Genomic DNA, 15,143 nt, shown 5'->3' on the forward strand with positions numbered 1-15,143 from the left:
CTTTAAATCATTTGGGTTTTTACGTTTTCACTAGTGTCATTTTTAACTTTTATTTTCATTTGAAGTGATCACTTCAGGATAAAAAAAAAAAAAAAAAAAAAAAGGAGCATGTTTTGCTTCTGTTAAAGTATTTGAGTGATGAAAAAAGCCGCACACTTGAGGGCGAAAGTACTAAGGTTGCTGGGTAACGCTCTCAATTCCAAAAATTATGAAACATTACTAAGGATCAAAAAATTTCGCCAAAAAAAAAAAAAAATCATTGGCAAGGGTAAATCAGGTAACATGAATGATGAACTAGATACACATTTAATTGAGGCTGGAAATTGTTGTTTTTATGCCAGAGAGTTTATTTGGTCAAAGTGTAAAATACATGGAAATTTAGAGAGAGAACTGACACTTTTATCTGTATAACTGGAGCTTGAAAGTGGCATCTTGATCCACCTGATCCAATTTAATAATGGAATATTTCCACAGTGTAAATCTTCGTTTGATATCATTATCCAACTTGACCAAAGTGAAATCACTCTGAAAGGCGATAAATCATGTAAAAGAAAATTTTTTAGGTATTGATTATCAGACATATATTAGAAAAAAATGAACCGTCAAGAGATATACAATTTATGAACATTCGCTGATTCCTCAAATATTCATGTTTATTGTTTATGACGGGTCATAAAAAAGAAAAAGGAACTGTTGTGTCTTTCGTGTTGAAATTAATTAGATTTTTTTTTTTTTTTTTTTTTAGCTTCTCTTAGCCGTTACTTCAAGGATAAAACGGGGTGGTAATTATGGACTAGTTACTGCTGATAGCATTCGCTTTTGGGGTAGTTCCAAACTGTTCTACGTGAGTGCTGGCTGTATGAACTTATTGAGGTGAAATAAAAATGAACGTCCACAAATGTTCTGGAGACTGGTTATTTCACAAAAGACGAAATTTCTGACTTTGAAAGAATCATTTAAGAAACAGCAAGAAACCGATTGACACACAAAGATAGATGGCATCTGATGTGTTTACCAACATGTTTCAATTGATGGGGGTACTTCTGATAGAAACTAGAAATTTCAAATACTGAAAATTTTAATTTTATCTGCAGTACAAGCACTATAAAATTAGATTGAAAGTCCTGATTCGTTATTTAAGAAAAAGAAAGTTTGCACAACATATGCCACATTTCCTTTGGTAAATACTCTCAGAACTGTGATGACTCGTGAGATGGAATATTGACTAGGTTTTGACTCTCAAAAAAGAATTAATTCGACAAAGTATAGACTAACGCAATAACGAGATATATAATATTACTCATCTCCGTAGACAGCTAGAAAAAAAATCAGGTTGAAAGAACACTGAATTAACTCTATTAATATCGTCTGGAAATTGTTTAAATTTTTGTTAGGAAGGAGGTCATTTGTGACACATTTATATTTGTAGAAAACTTCAGAATAAAATAAACATTTTGTTACGGTTAATTGTTTTTTTTTTTATATAGTTTCTATTAACGGTGACTTCAATCTTGAAAATGAGTTGCAATTGTCAGTTTGTTACGGCTGAGGGCATCCGCTTGACGGATAGTTCAAAACAATTTTACTGGAGTGATATCCGCGTAAACATATTTTTGGGCAAAATCTCCAAATATTCAACTTCTACAATTGTAATCAAAATTGGTGCGGAAACACATCCAATTACTTTCAGAACTCTGAAAACATTTCTGATTGAGAAATTCACATTAAAGAAACATAAGAAATCAATTGATACGTAAAAACAACTGTGGATGTCACAAAAACAAGAAAGAAATTTCCAAAGAGAAAGGTTTTCATTTTTATCTGCAGCCGAAGCAATTTAAAATTATATCGAGCCACCCGATTGAATGTAAAATAAAAGGAATATTTGCAGGTTATGAAAATTCGTGTTCCAACATAAACCTTAGGTAAAATCTCAGAACTGTGATAACTCGTGGGAATGAATATTGATGAACTTTTGACTCTGACTTAAAAATTAGTACGAGAATGTATAAACACCCTTGTAATACAGAGATATTTAATCAATTACCATTTGTAACTTTGTTACTTATCTTCGCGGGCATATATACAAAAAATACAGGTTGAAGGAACATTATATTCTCATTTAATGACGATTGGATTATTACATTAGGGAAAGAGTCATTAGTGTCCGATAAAAAAAAAATCGTACAAGTTTTCTTAGGGTAAAACATCCTCTTTTGGAGTAATTAAAATCTATTATACTTTAATGATGCTAAAACCGCATAACTGAGGTCGAAAAAAGCTTATATATATCCAACTTCCACAAACGCACCCTAAATTAGCTACTACACTCAGTTGTACCTAACATTCAGGAAACATTCCTGAGGGTCTAAAAATAGAGGCGCTAAAAAAAAAAAAATCATTGACAAGGCTATTTGAGGCTATCATTGGAAGGGTTTAAACCCAAAGAAGTTCGTTTGAAATTTACAGATATCTCTAAATTTCAAACGAACTTCTTTGGATGTTATTTTTATCTGTATAATTAGGGCTTTAAAATAGCATTGTGAGATCAAAATTAAAAAGTGGAATATTTTTCCAGTCTGACGGTTCTTCTGATATCATTATCCCAATTTACCAAAGTTAAATCACCTCAAAATGGAATAAATAATTTCAAAGAAAATTTTTTAAATACTGATAACCAGATATATATTAGAGGGAAAAGTTAAATGAATACTCGTACTGAGATTTACAATTTATAAACGTTTCTTGGTACCTAATATTCGAAGTTTTAATGTTAAAGACGAGTCTAAAAACAGTTAGTATGAACCTTGACTGAACTGTTGCGTCTGTCGTGTAATTTCGATTATTTAATTTTTTGTTTTTTCTTCATCTTAGATATGACTTCAAAGATAAGAACTAGTGCTAATGGTGAACTAATCACTGCTGATAGCATCAGCTTTGGAGGCAGTTAAAAATTATTTTATTGGAGTGATGTCTTTATTAACTTATTTTTGTATGCAGCTTGCACAAATGCACTCAAATTCTGTTAGGAAACAATGAATTATTTCCAAAACTCGAAAGAGATGTCTGAGAGTAAGAAAAAAAAATTAGAACAAAAAGGAAATCGACTCACAGAAAAAGAGAACTGTGGGGGTCACCGAAACAAGCTACAAGTTTCGAATGAGAAAAGTTTTCATTTATATATGCAGTAGAAGCACTGTAGTTTTATCGTGCCTCCATGCTGAATATAATAGAAAATGAATTTCTGCAATATAAGAAAGTTGTTGCACATGCCCTTGAGTAAAATATTGTCTAACGGTGATAACTCATGCGAGTGGTACGTGGTGGCCACCCTCATCCACTCTCTTGATATAGTCCTGCATACTTGTTCCGTAGCCTTTATCATTCTTTTTCTCTGTTCTTCTCCCAACTTTCCTCTCACCTTATTGTTTTTCTTTCTTTTATAGGTGGCTTTACATTGAGAAGCCAAATGGTTTCCTGAAAGCCAAGAAATCATTTACAAGGGCGGGTGGTAACCATATAACCAAACCATACGTGCTCCCTGCGTGTCAGCAAAAATAATAATAAAATGGCTACTCCTTTGGGATAATAGCGTCTGGCAATAGATAGATAAATAACTCATGAAAAGGAATAGTGATGAGGTTTTGACTAATACGAAATCCTGGCCTGGAAATAATAAACACTGGCAATACCGAGATATATAGATAATTACCATTTATAACTTGATTACTCATGTCCGTAGATATAGCCACAAAAAATACAGGATTAAGTAACACTGAATGAACTATATTGATGTTGTCTTTAGGTTGTTTGCATTTTTAGGGTAGGAAGAGGGTCAATTGTGACTTTTATTTTGATTTGAAGTGATAACTTCGTTAAAAAAATAGAACATGTTTGGTACGGTAAAAACTCCTTAGGAGCAATTCAAATATAATTAACCTCTAAAACCTCAGAATTGTGGGCGAAAAAACTGAATAAACTACTTCAGCAAATGAACTCTAAATTTGCTATGAGACAGTCCCAATTATATGAAATTCAGAAACCACATCTCAGGGTGATTAAAAAAAATATATATATATTCGGTAACCATCCATCCATCCATTGCCCGACGCCATGTATCCCAAACGGGGTGGTCAAGGGCTTAGAGTTAATTGTTTTACAGGGAGGGGCACTAATCCTCCACCAACCCCACTTGACACGTAGGGATGCCAACAGCATCTGGTGTTCCCAGGCGGTCACCCATCCAAGTACTAACCAGACCCAACGTTGCTTAACTTCGCTGATCGGACGGGAAGCGGTGTACTTTAACGTGGCATGGCCGATTCACATGTATAGAATGCTCTCACTCGGATTACTATACGAAGAGCGTTGTAGTCTTCCTAGATCTTGCTATGATTTCGATGGCGGTTGGCTTCTGCCGATTTTTTTTTTTTTTTTTTTTTTTTTTTTTATCGAGGGCCTACTTCGAGGTGAGGCACAATCTCCCTATTCGATCTGGCGTGCTTCACATAGTGCCTGGCCTGTAGAAGGAGGGAATAGGGGCGTCCGAGGCCTGCAGCACACGTGCGCACCCCAAAACCGGCCAGAACGATGCAGTGTGCACTGCACCTAGGGGCAGAGTTCCTCTGCTCTGCCGACGTAACGACCGATCCACATGATTTCGTTCGATTAGAAACGTGTAAATAACTTGAAAATTTAGAGATAAACCGGATATTATCATTATAACTAGGGCTTTAAAGTGGCATATATGGCCTGGATATTTTTACGGTATGACAGTACCAAGGTATAATCACTCAGAAACGCAATAAATCGTTAAAAAAAAATGGTTAGGAATTATCGCACACACACACACACACACACACACACACACATATATATATATATATATATATATATATATATATATATATATATATATATATATATATATATATATATATATATATATATATATATATATATATATATATATATATATATATATATATTTAGGAAAAAATAATCAGGGCCGTAATGCGATATAAAATTACAAAGTTTAAAAAAAAATTCATGTTGCAGGGGCGTTGTCCAGGACTGTTGTGTCTGTCATGTTGAGATTACCTTGATTTTTTTTCTCTCGATCAGTCGGCTTTTTTTTTTTTTTTTTTTTTTTTAATAGTCGTGACTTCCAGGGTGAAAAGGAGTGGCCATTGTGAACTAGTTACACCTTAGAGCATCAGCGTTGCGGGTAGTTAAAAACTATTTTACAGGAGTGATACATGCATAAAGCTATTTTGGGGTAAAATCTCTAAATATGTAATTTCCACTAATCTACCCAAGATTGATTTCGAAGCACTCCCAATTACTTCCAAAACTCAGACATTTCTTAATTAAGAAATCACATTTAGAAAACATATAATAAGAAATCGATTAACACGTAAAGAGAATTGTGGGAATCAACTAAACAAGAGAGAAATTTCCAGTGAGAAAGGTTTTCATTTTCATGTGCAGTAGAAGTACTATAAAATTACATGGAGCCTCCCTGTTGAATGTAAAAGATAAAGAACATTTGCATGTTATGAATGTTTTCCAACATAAGCCTCGTTTCCTTAGGTAAAATCTCAGAACTGTGATAACTCGTGGGAGGGAATATTAACGAGCTTTTGACTCAATATAAATTATTACGAGTGTAAAACACTCGCAATACCGAGATATATAATCAATAACCATTTGTAACCTCATTCCTTATCTTCGTAGACATAGCTACAAAAAATGCAGTTCAAGGAACACTGAATTTACTGTATTAACGTCGTCTGGTGATTGTTTGGATTTTCTCGTTAGGAAAACGGTTATTTGTGTCCTTTTGTTTTCATTTGAAGTGGTAACTACGGTTAACAGAATTTTACAAGTTGGTAACACGTCGGTTGAAAAAAATTCACCCATAATGAAGGCAGGCATTTGAGGAATTTAAGCCCAGTGAGTTTCGTTTGATTAACGACTTGTAAACAACTTGGAAATTTATCAATAAAATGAGTATTATTTTACCTTTTAGCTAGGGCTTCGAAGTGGCATGTTGAACCTGGTCATATTCTTAATGAATCATTTTCAAACTTGATGGTTTGTGTTTACCATGGTTAAAAAAATATTTTTAGGTACTATCAGGTTCCTCATATATGCAGGTTTATTGCTCATGATGGGTCGAAAGAAAAATCACGTTGCAGTTTCGTTGATCTGAACGGTTGGATCTGTCGTGTTAAGGTTAACTGCATTATTGAATTTTCAATGAGTCTATTGGCTTATTATCGTGTTTCTTTTCTTTTTTTTTTTAGGTTCTATTAGCCCTGACATATATAACAAAGAGAAGTGCCAATTATGAATTTGTTACAATTGAGAGCATCCTCTTTGGGATTAGTTCAAAACTACCTTACTGGAGTTATATTTGTGTAGCTTATTTTCGGGCAATATCGTTATATATGCAAGTTCCACAAATGTACTCAAAATTGATTTGCGAATATCCAGTTACTTGCACAACAGTTGAAATTTCTGACGGTGAAAAAATCACATTTAGGAAACATGTAATAAGAAATTGATAGTACTATTGCGGCCAGTAGTTCTTAGCCACCCTCGTCCAGCCAACCCGTGAATGTGGCAGCGTCGCATTCACGAGCACAGAAGTTGCCTTCGATGCATTTGTCGAAAAATATCCCTGCAGCTTTGGGCTTGTACTCCTGTATAAAGCAATAGTACTATTTACTTTGGTTTGACTCTGATAATTCGAATATATCATAATGATTATTTAATAACTTGTTTCTCGTATAGAGCCAAGCAAGTGATAAATATGTATATTTGGTTCCACTCCAAGACTTCCTATAGGTTTGAACCAGCGAACACAGTGAACAAGTTCGAAACATTCATTTGTTAACAGAAGAGAGAGAGAGAGAGAGAGGGAGAGAGAGAGAGAGAGCGTGTATGGTGGGCGCCTGTGAATTTTGGAATAGAGGTGGAGGCAGACTGGCACAGGGAAATGCAAGGGATGAGAAACCCTGGATTTCTGTGATCCATTGAAAACAGGCCTCAGTGTGATTATTTCTTCCATCAGTCACTAGAACTTGCATTGCTTTGTGATAATTTTTTTTAGGATTGTTTTCGTTGAAGCAATGAATTAGGAGATAAATGCTGTTGGTTTAACAAAAAACTGTTTAAGTAATTTGCCTCTCTGTCCAGAGAGAGATATCCAGTTAATGAGAAAAATACTTGTTTGCCAAAAATCTCCAGGTGCCAACCACTAGAGAGAGAAAAAAATGCGAACATAAGGCATTTAACAGAAGTTACGCGGCCTGCCTAATAATTTGACAAAATCAACTGGCGTTACCCAGAATAAAACCCATCTTTCATTATGTCCGACGAGACGTTATCCTGGGATTAAACTCCTTCATCAGCCAAAGGAAAAATTCCCCGTTTAGCTAGAGCATCTTATTTACTCGTATCGCATAAAATCATGTGTATGTAGCCGGAATGAAGCCCCTTATCTTCGGCCTGGCAAACTCCCTGTAAGGAGTACCCGGTACTATTTTCTGCCGACAGACTGAGTTAAGCGGTGAGACTCATCTTTCGTGTAAGGAAATCCACCCCGCCTGTGTGTGTGTGTGTGTGTTGAATTGAGTCATCTGACTTGTGGAGCACGGTATGCAGGTTGGTCGGTTGGTGACTGGGTCGGTGGATTAGTTAGTGTAGGCTGGTTATTTCACAGGCGGATTAGGTGGAGTGGGTAGGCGAGAGGGAGGAGAAAGGGTTGTTGGGCTGGTTAAGTGGGGTGGAGTGGGGTTCGTGCATTGTTTAAGTGGTGTGGGTGGTGGGGCTACTAGTAAGACAAGGCAAGAGACGGGTTTGTGTCGTCCTACTTTTGAGACATTCTGTATTGAGTAAGGTTGTTGGTATGTGCGTTGATGGGTGGGTGTGTAGGTGGATGGACGGATTGTGGGAAAACAGGCCACTTGGACTAGGTGATATGAGTTAATGTCCGAGTTGGGAGGAGTTTAGTGTCCAGAAAATCGGTACACAGGAGATATTATTCTGGAATTATGCTGAAGTAGGTATATATATATCCAGTGGGTTACAACAGGTCCATCGTGCAGTATGTCTATTGGTTAAGCGGTCTGTTTCAACTGCACGCATCAGTGGGTGATATAACCACGTCGGATAACAGGTTTTTGGGGAAAATAGGTTCATTTATGAAAAATACATCCATGTAGGAAACCTGTATCCATGGAGAGATTCAAGGTCGACGGAAAAATTGGTCCGTGGGGAGAAAATACATCAATGAGGACAATTAGTTCGTGGGAAAATAGGTTACGTTGAAAAGTAGGCGTCTTTGAAAAAAAAAAAAGTCATTAAGGAAAATAGATCCATGGAGGATTGTACTCCGAGTGGTGAAAATGTCCATTGCTAAAAATATTCATGGGGTGAAAATAGGTCCATAGGGGCAAAGTGGGACCTAAAATATCCAACTTTTAACAGCCACCGTTGCCTGGAATTAGGCTTACCTCTGCACACCTTGGACCAAACAACAATTACCCAAACCCTATTACCACTTCGTCATCCAGTTATATTTCATAATTTACCTTCATTTAGTCATTTAGGCATAGAAAGCCAACCGAAACGAAAGGAAAAATCCCTGTTTAACTGTGCTGAGCACCTCATTTCTCCACCTCATTCCTCTAAAATTCACGGGCACCCGCTACTCTCTCTCTCTCTCTCTCTCTCTCTCTCTCTCTCTCCTGTTAACAAATAAATGTTTCGGACTTGTTCACTCTGTGTTCGCTGATTCAAACCTACAGGACATCATGGAGTGGAACCAAATATACATATCACTTGCTTGGCTATATACGAGAAATGTTATTAAATAATCAGTATGATATATTCGTGATATCAGAGTCAAACCTTCAGTGTAAATATTACTATAGCTTTATCCATTAGTATAAGCCTAAAGCTGAAGGGATATTTTTCGACAGAAATGCATCGAAGGCAACTTCTGTGCTCGTGAATGCGACGCTGCCACATTCACGGGTTAACTGGACGAGGGTGGCTAAGAACTCCTGACCGCAATAGTACATAAAGACAGGTGTAGAAGGTCAAAGAAACAGGCGAGAAATTTCCAGTGAGAATGGTTTTCATTCTTATCTGCAATAAAAGCAATTTAAAATTACATCAAACCTCCTTGGTTGAAAGGAAACGAAAAAAAAAAAAATCGCAAATCATGAAAGTTCGTGTTACAACATAAGCCAAAATCCCAGTGGTAAAATATTTTAGAATTATGATAACGCATGAAAAGGAATAGTGATGAGGTTTTGACATACGAAAATCATTACGAGAAAAAATAAACAACGGCAATTCCGACATATTTACATTTATAACTTTATTTCTCATGTCCGTAGATATAGCTACAAAAAAAAAAAAAAAAAAATGCAGGTTGAAGTATCACTGAATAATCTGTATTAGTGTTGTCTTTAGATTGTTTGGATTATTACTTTAGTAAGAAAGTCATTTGTGACTTTCATTCCCATTTAAAGTGACTTCAGGATATGAATATGGTACATGGTCGCTGCGATAAAAGCATTCTCTTTAGGAGTAATTTAAAACTATTATACATGAGTGATAATAAAAACCGCATAATTGATGGCGAAAACACTTAATATGCAGCATCCATAAACGTACCCTAAATTAGCTCGGTAACACTTCCAATTCTATCTAAAATTCAGGTAACGTTACTAAAGATGAAAAAAATTAGCCACGAAAATTAAAGAAAATCAATAAAAACGATAAATCAGGTAACACGAAGGATGAAACAGATCGACACATAGAGAAGGCTGTAATTTGATGGGTTTTAGCCAAGGAGTTTCGTTTGATTATAGAAGTGTAAAAATGGAGTATTATCCCAGTATGACTATTCGTGTGATATCATTATCCATATTTACCGAGGTGAAATCATTCTGAAAGGCTATGAATCGATTAAAAAAATTGTTTTGGTTTTGATTATTAGATGTATACTAGTAAAAAAAGTAACCGTAGGGAGTTATACAATATATAAACATTACTTGATTCCTCATATATCCATGTTTATTGCTCATGATAAGTAAAAAAAAAATAATAAACTGTACTATTATTTCTGTCGTGCTGCAATAAAAGGGATCTTTTTTTCTTTGAGTATTCTTTTTTTTTTTTTTTTATTTCTCAGCCGTTACATCAAGCATAAATACAAGTAGCAATTATGAACTATTTACTGCTGATACCATCCGTTTTGGTGATAGCTCAAAATTATTCTACTCGATTGCTGTCTGAATGAGTTTATTTTGGGGCAAATTCGCTAAATATGCACTTCCACAAATGTACTAATAATTGATTGGGAAAGGCACCAAAATATTTCAAAAACTCAGACGACATTCCTGACTTAGAAAAATTTCACCTTTAGGAAACATAACACAAATCAATAGATACGTAAAAATAGCTGGCATTGCGATTCTTACGAACAATGTTTGAATTCATGTAGGTGCCACCGAAACAAACTTGAAATTTCAAACGAGGAATGTTTTCATTTCTTCTGTAGAATAAGCACTTTAGAATTACATCGAGTTCTCATTGATTATGAAAGAGAAGGATATGTATCTTATGCACAACATAAGACACATAGCCTTAGGTAGATTCTCTCAGAACTGTGATAGGAAGAGAGTTTCTCAAAAATATTAATGCGAGAAAGTATAAACTATGGCTATATCGAGATGTATTTTTAATTTCCGTTTATAACTTTATCATCTCCGTAGATATTGCTAAAAAAAAAAAAAAAATGCAGGGTGAAGGAACACTAAATCTATCTATCTATCTATTGCCAGACGCCTCAATCCCGCTTGGGGTGGTCATAAACAAATCGCCTCCACGTCGTCCTGTCCCCCACCATTTCACTGCCCTGCTCCCAACTCACACCTCCCTCTCTCATATACCTCTCCACCCCATCTCTCATCCTCGGCCTCCCCCTCCCTCTCCACCCGTCCACCTCATTCACATACACTCTCTTCGTCAGTCTTTCACCCTCCATCCTCTCCACATGGCCAAACCACCTCAGTGTGTTCCTCATAACACTTCCTATCACATCCACATCCACACCACAACGCTCCTTTATATCCTCATTCGTCAGCCTGTCTCTCCATGTGACTCCACAGGCTCCTCTTAAATAACTCATTTCCACTGCTCTCACTCATGACTTGTGTCCTTCCAGAAACGTCCAAGCTTCACTTCCATACGTTAGAGCTGGTATCACAATACTGTCCTGTAGTAACTTTTTCACTTCCATGCTCTCTTCCCTGCCTCATCACTGCTTTCAAAGAACCAGAAATCTTTCTTCCCTGCTGTACCCTTTCAAGCACTTGACCCTCCAAACCTTCATCCTTACTCATCACACTACCCAAGTACTTAAACGTAATCACATTTTCCAATTCCTCACCATCCAACCTCGCTGTGCATTCAGACTTCACCTCTTCTCAAAGACCATCACTTTACTCTTCCCTACATTCACCTTTAGATTCCGTTTCTTACACTCTCTCCCAAAATCATCCACCAAACCTTGCAGCTCCCCTTCGCCTTCACTCAACAAAGTATCATCTGCAAACAACAGTACAGGGAGTTTCCAAACACTATCCTCTCTCACCAGGGCCACTCCAACATCCACTACCCTACCTTGTACCTCTTTTATTACCCCATCCAAAAACAGATTAAACAACCATGGAGACATGACACATCCCTGTTTCAATCCAACCTTCAAAAAGAAAAATTCACTTAGTTCGCCATCCACACGCACTGCAGCATTAGCACCATCATACATACTCTTCACAGCATTCAGCAACTTTCCATCTACTCCATATATTCTTAATACTTTCCATAATCCTTGTCTATCCACCCTGTCATATGCTCTCTCCAAATCCATGAAAGCCTTCTCTAGAAACTTTTCCACTAAAGATCTAAGAATGAATGTCTGATCTACACAACCTCTTCCCTTCCTAAAGCCTCCCTGTTCTTCTTCAACTAATTCCTCTGTTCTTTCTCTCTGACAATAAGTATCCTACCATACACTTTTCCTATTATACTAAATAGACAAATGCCCCTATGGTTACCACACACTTCTTTTCCCCCTTTTTCTTTGTACAAGGGAATAATTATACCTGACCCAATCCTCCGGGACTCTACCTTCCTCCCAGGCCAATCTGCACATCTTCCACATCCATTCTACTACTATCTCTCCCCCATGCTTCAGCATTTCACCACACACTCCATCAATTCCTGGGGCTTTCCCCAATTAAACTTTCTTCATTGCTTCAACAACTTCTATCCTACTGATTTCTTCCTGTCTTCTGACCTCCCTACCTCTCCCAGCCATTCCCCAGCTACTTATACTCTCATTACTTCATTCCTCTATGTACAACAATTCCTTAAAGTGTTCTCTCCATCTGCTCACTTTTTCTCCCTTCTCCACTAGTAATCTATCATTTTTATCTTTCACTCCCCTGCTAACCTCACTTCCACCCTGTCTTACTCTCTTCACCTCTTTCCAGAACATTTTCTTACAGTGCCTCCACTTTACACTCAAATTTCTTCCAAATTCCTCATCCACTCTCTTCTTACTCTCTTACTAATCTTTTCACCTCTCTTTCTTTCTACATATAACTCTCTCTTCCGTCTCTCAACTTCTTCCACGCCCTTATTTCTCATCTATTCATTGTATGTTTTATTATTTTGTGCCACAGCCTGTCTCACTTCTTCAGTCCACCACGCTGTTCCTTGCACCCCCTTCCGTTTTCTCTTCCTCCCACACACCACATATTTCTTCTGTAAATATCCTGCATACACCTTCCACTTCCATCATCTGCTCCAATTCATATTTGCCCAATCGTTCCTCCACTTCTCTCATACTCTGCCTTTTTCTCATCCTCTTGTAACCTTTCCACTCTCCTTGCAACTACTCCTTCCTCTCGTCTTTCCCTTCTTCTGTTCCTCCATCTTACTTGTATCCTAATTCTGGCCACCACCAAGTAGTGGTCAGAAAGTAAACTCCCCCAGCCTCTATAAGTTCTTGCATCCATTACACATCGCATCCTTTCATCCACACACAATCATTGCCTTCCTTTCATTCAGTTCACCACTCACCTTTCTCATCACTCGCCATGTATACCTGTGGATCATTTTGTGTCTGAAGAGGATATTGGCTATCACGAACACCCTCTCAGCAAAAATGTCCACTGACGCACTGCCATTCTCATCTATCGCAGCAGGCACACCCCACTCACCAACTATTCCATCCACCTTCTCATTCCCTACTTTACCATTCATATCACCGATCAAAAACACTCATTCCTTCCAAACTTATCCATGCACACTTCTACATTTGTCCAGAACTCTTCTCTCACTCTGCTAGCCCGATCTTGCGTTGGCCCATACACACAATCGCCCACATTTGTATTCCAACACTGATCCATAGTGTCTTATGCTCTTCTTCCATCTTTTACTCTCCTTCCTCTCATTCTTACCTACTCCTGCACATATACCCCATCCATACTCCCATTCTCTCATACTTTCTCCTCTCTATTTTGTCATTCCACATACATCCACTTTTGCACCTCATCATTCGCTCTCTTACATTCCACATAGCTATTACCAAGTCCTTTGTCCGGTCCTGGGTCGTCATCGTTTGGTAAGTCCTTGTCCGAGGCTTCTTGTTTGTTTTTTTAGTTGTTTTCCGGGGAGGGGCACTAACCCTCCGCCAACCCTTTTAGTCGCCTTTTACGTCAAGCAGGGATACTGGGGGAGTATTCTTGAAAGAAAATAAAACTACCCCCACGGGGATATTTATTCAGATTACTAAATGATCTGAATAAATATCTTTTGGAGATTGTTTGGATTTTTACGTTATGAAGACGGTCATTTGTGACATTTTCATTTGTAAAATTAACAGCAGGAAAAAAAAATGGTACACGTTTTGTTAAGGTAAAAGCATCAGCTTCAGGTTACTCCAAACCGCATAATTCAGAGCGAAAACACTAAATATGTAACTTCCACATATGAACTCTAAATTAGCTGGGAACTAGTTTCAATTTTCTGAAAATCACAAACCATATCTGAGGGTGATAGAATTTCTCAGGAAAAAAAAAAGTGCGATAACACGTATAAAATCGATTTCCATGTAAATAATGCTCTCGCTTGGATTATATGCAGAGCGTTGTACTCGGTATGGCTCTAACGAGGATTTTCGAGGCGGTTAACGAATGCCGACATGTCTGAGGCCTTTTTTTTCTCGCTGCCTGACTTAGAAATGAGACGTGTTCTCCCTACTGGACCTCGCGTGCTTCACAGATTGCCTGGCCTGTGGGAAGCGGGACAAGGGGCGAGCCCGAGGCCGGCAGCTCACGGGCACACCCCAACACCGGCCAGAGCCCTGCAGCGTGCACTGCACCTGTGGGGAGAGTTCCTCTGCTCTGCCAGGGTACCGACTCACGATCCTTCCGCTCCAAAGAGTTTCGTTTCATTTGAGACGTGTAAACAATATGGAAATTTAGACAAAACGGATATTATCGTTATAACTAGGGGTTTAAAGTGGCATACTGGGCCTTTTGACCAAATTTTTAAATGGAATATTGTCACAGTATCACGGATCGTGTGGTCATTATCCATATCTACCAAGGTAAAATCACTCCGAAAACAAAAAATCTTTTAAAGGAAAACTGATCATCATTTATATATTTAGGAAAAAGTAATTATGTGGCCGTAATGAGATATACAATTTAATAGCATTACTTGATTCCCCATATATGCAGGTATATTGTCATGTTGAATTAAAGAAAATATGCACTGGCGTTGACGAGAACGGTTGTCTATCGTGATGAGATTAATGGATTTTTTTTTTTTTTTTTGACGAGTCAATTGGACTTATTTTTATTTTTTAATCGCGTCTCTTCGCCGTGCCGTTTTGGATGAAAAAGGAGTGACGATTGTCAACTAGTTACCCGCATTGCGGGTTGTTCAAAACAACAAACCTATTTTGGGGCAAAATCTCTAAATATGAACTTCCACAAATGTACTCAAAATTGATGTCGAAACACACGCAATTATTACCCAAACAGATA

The 15,143-nt window shown here is 37.5% G+C and overlaps 1 pseudogene; it reads right to left on the reverse strand.

Annotated features, from left to right (window-relative positions):
- Positions 1 to 4,206: 4,206 nt before the first annotated feature.
- LOC145415516 (5S ribosomal RNA) lies at positions 4,207 to 4,326 on the reverse strand (annotated as a pseudogene).
- Positions 4,327 to 15,143: the final 10,817 nt, after the last annotated feature.

The sequence above is a fragment of the Coenobita brevimanus genome, chromosome 102 (genome assembly GCF_032717465.1).
Source record: "Coenobita brevimanus isolate Jiangsu-jjx chromosome 102, ASM3271746v2, whole genome shotgun sequence".
NCBI lineage: Eukaryota > Metazoa > Arthropoda > Malacostraca > Decapoda > Coenobitidae > Coenobita > Coenobita brevimanus.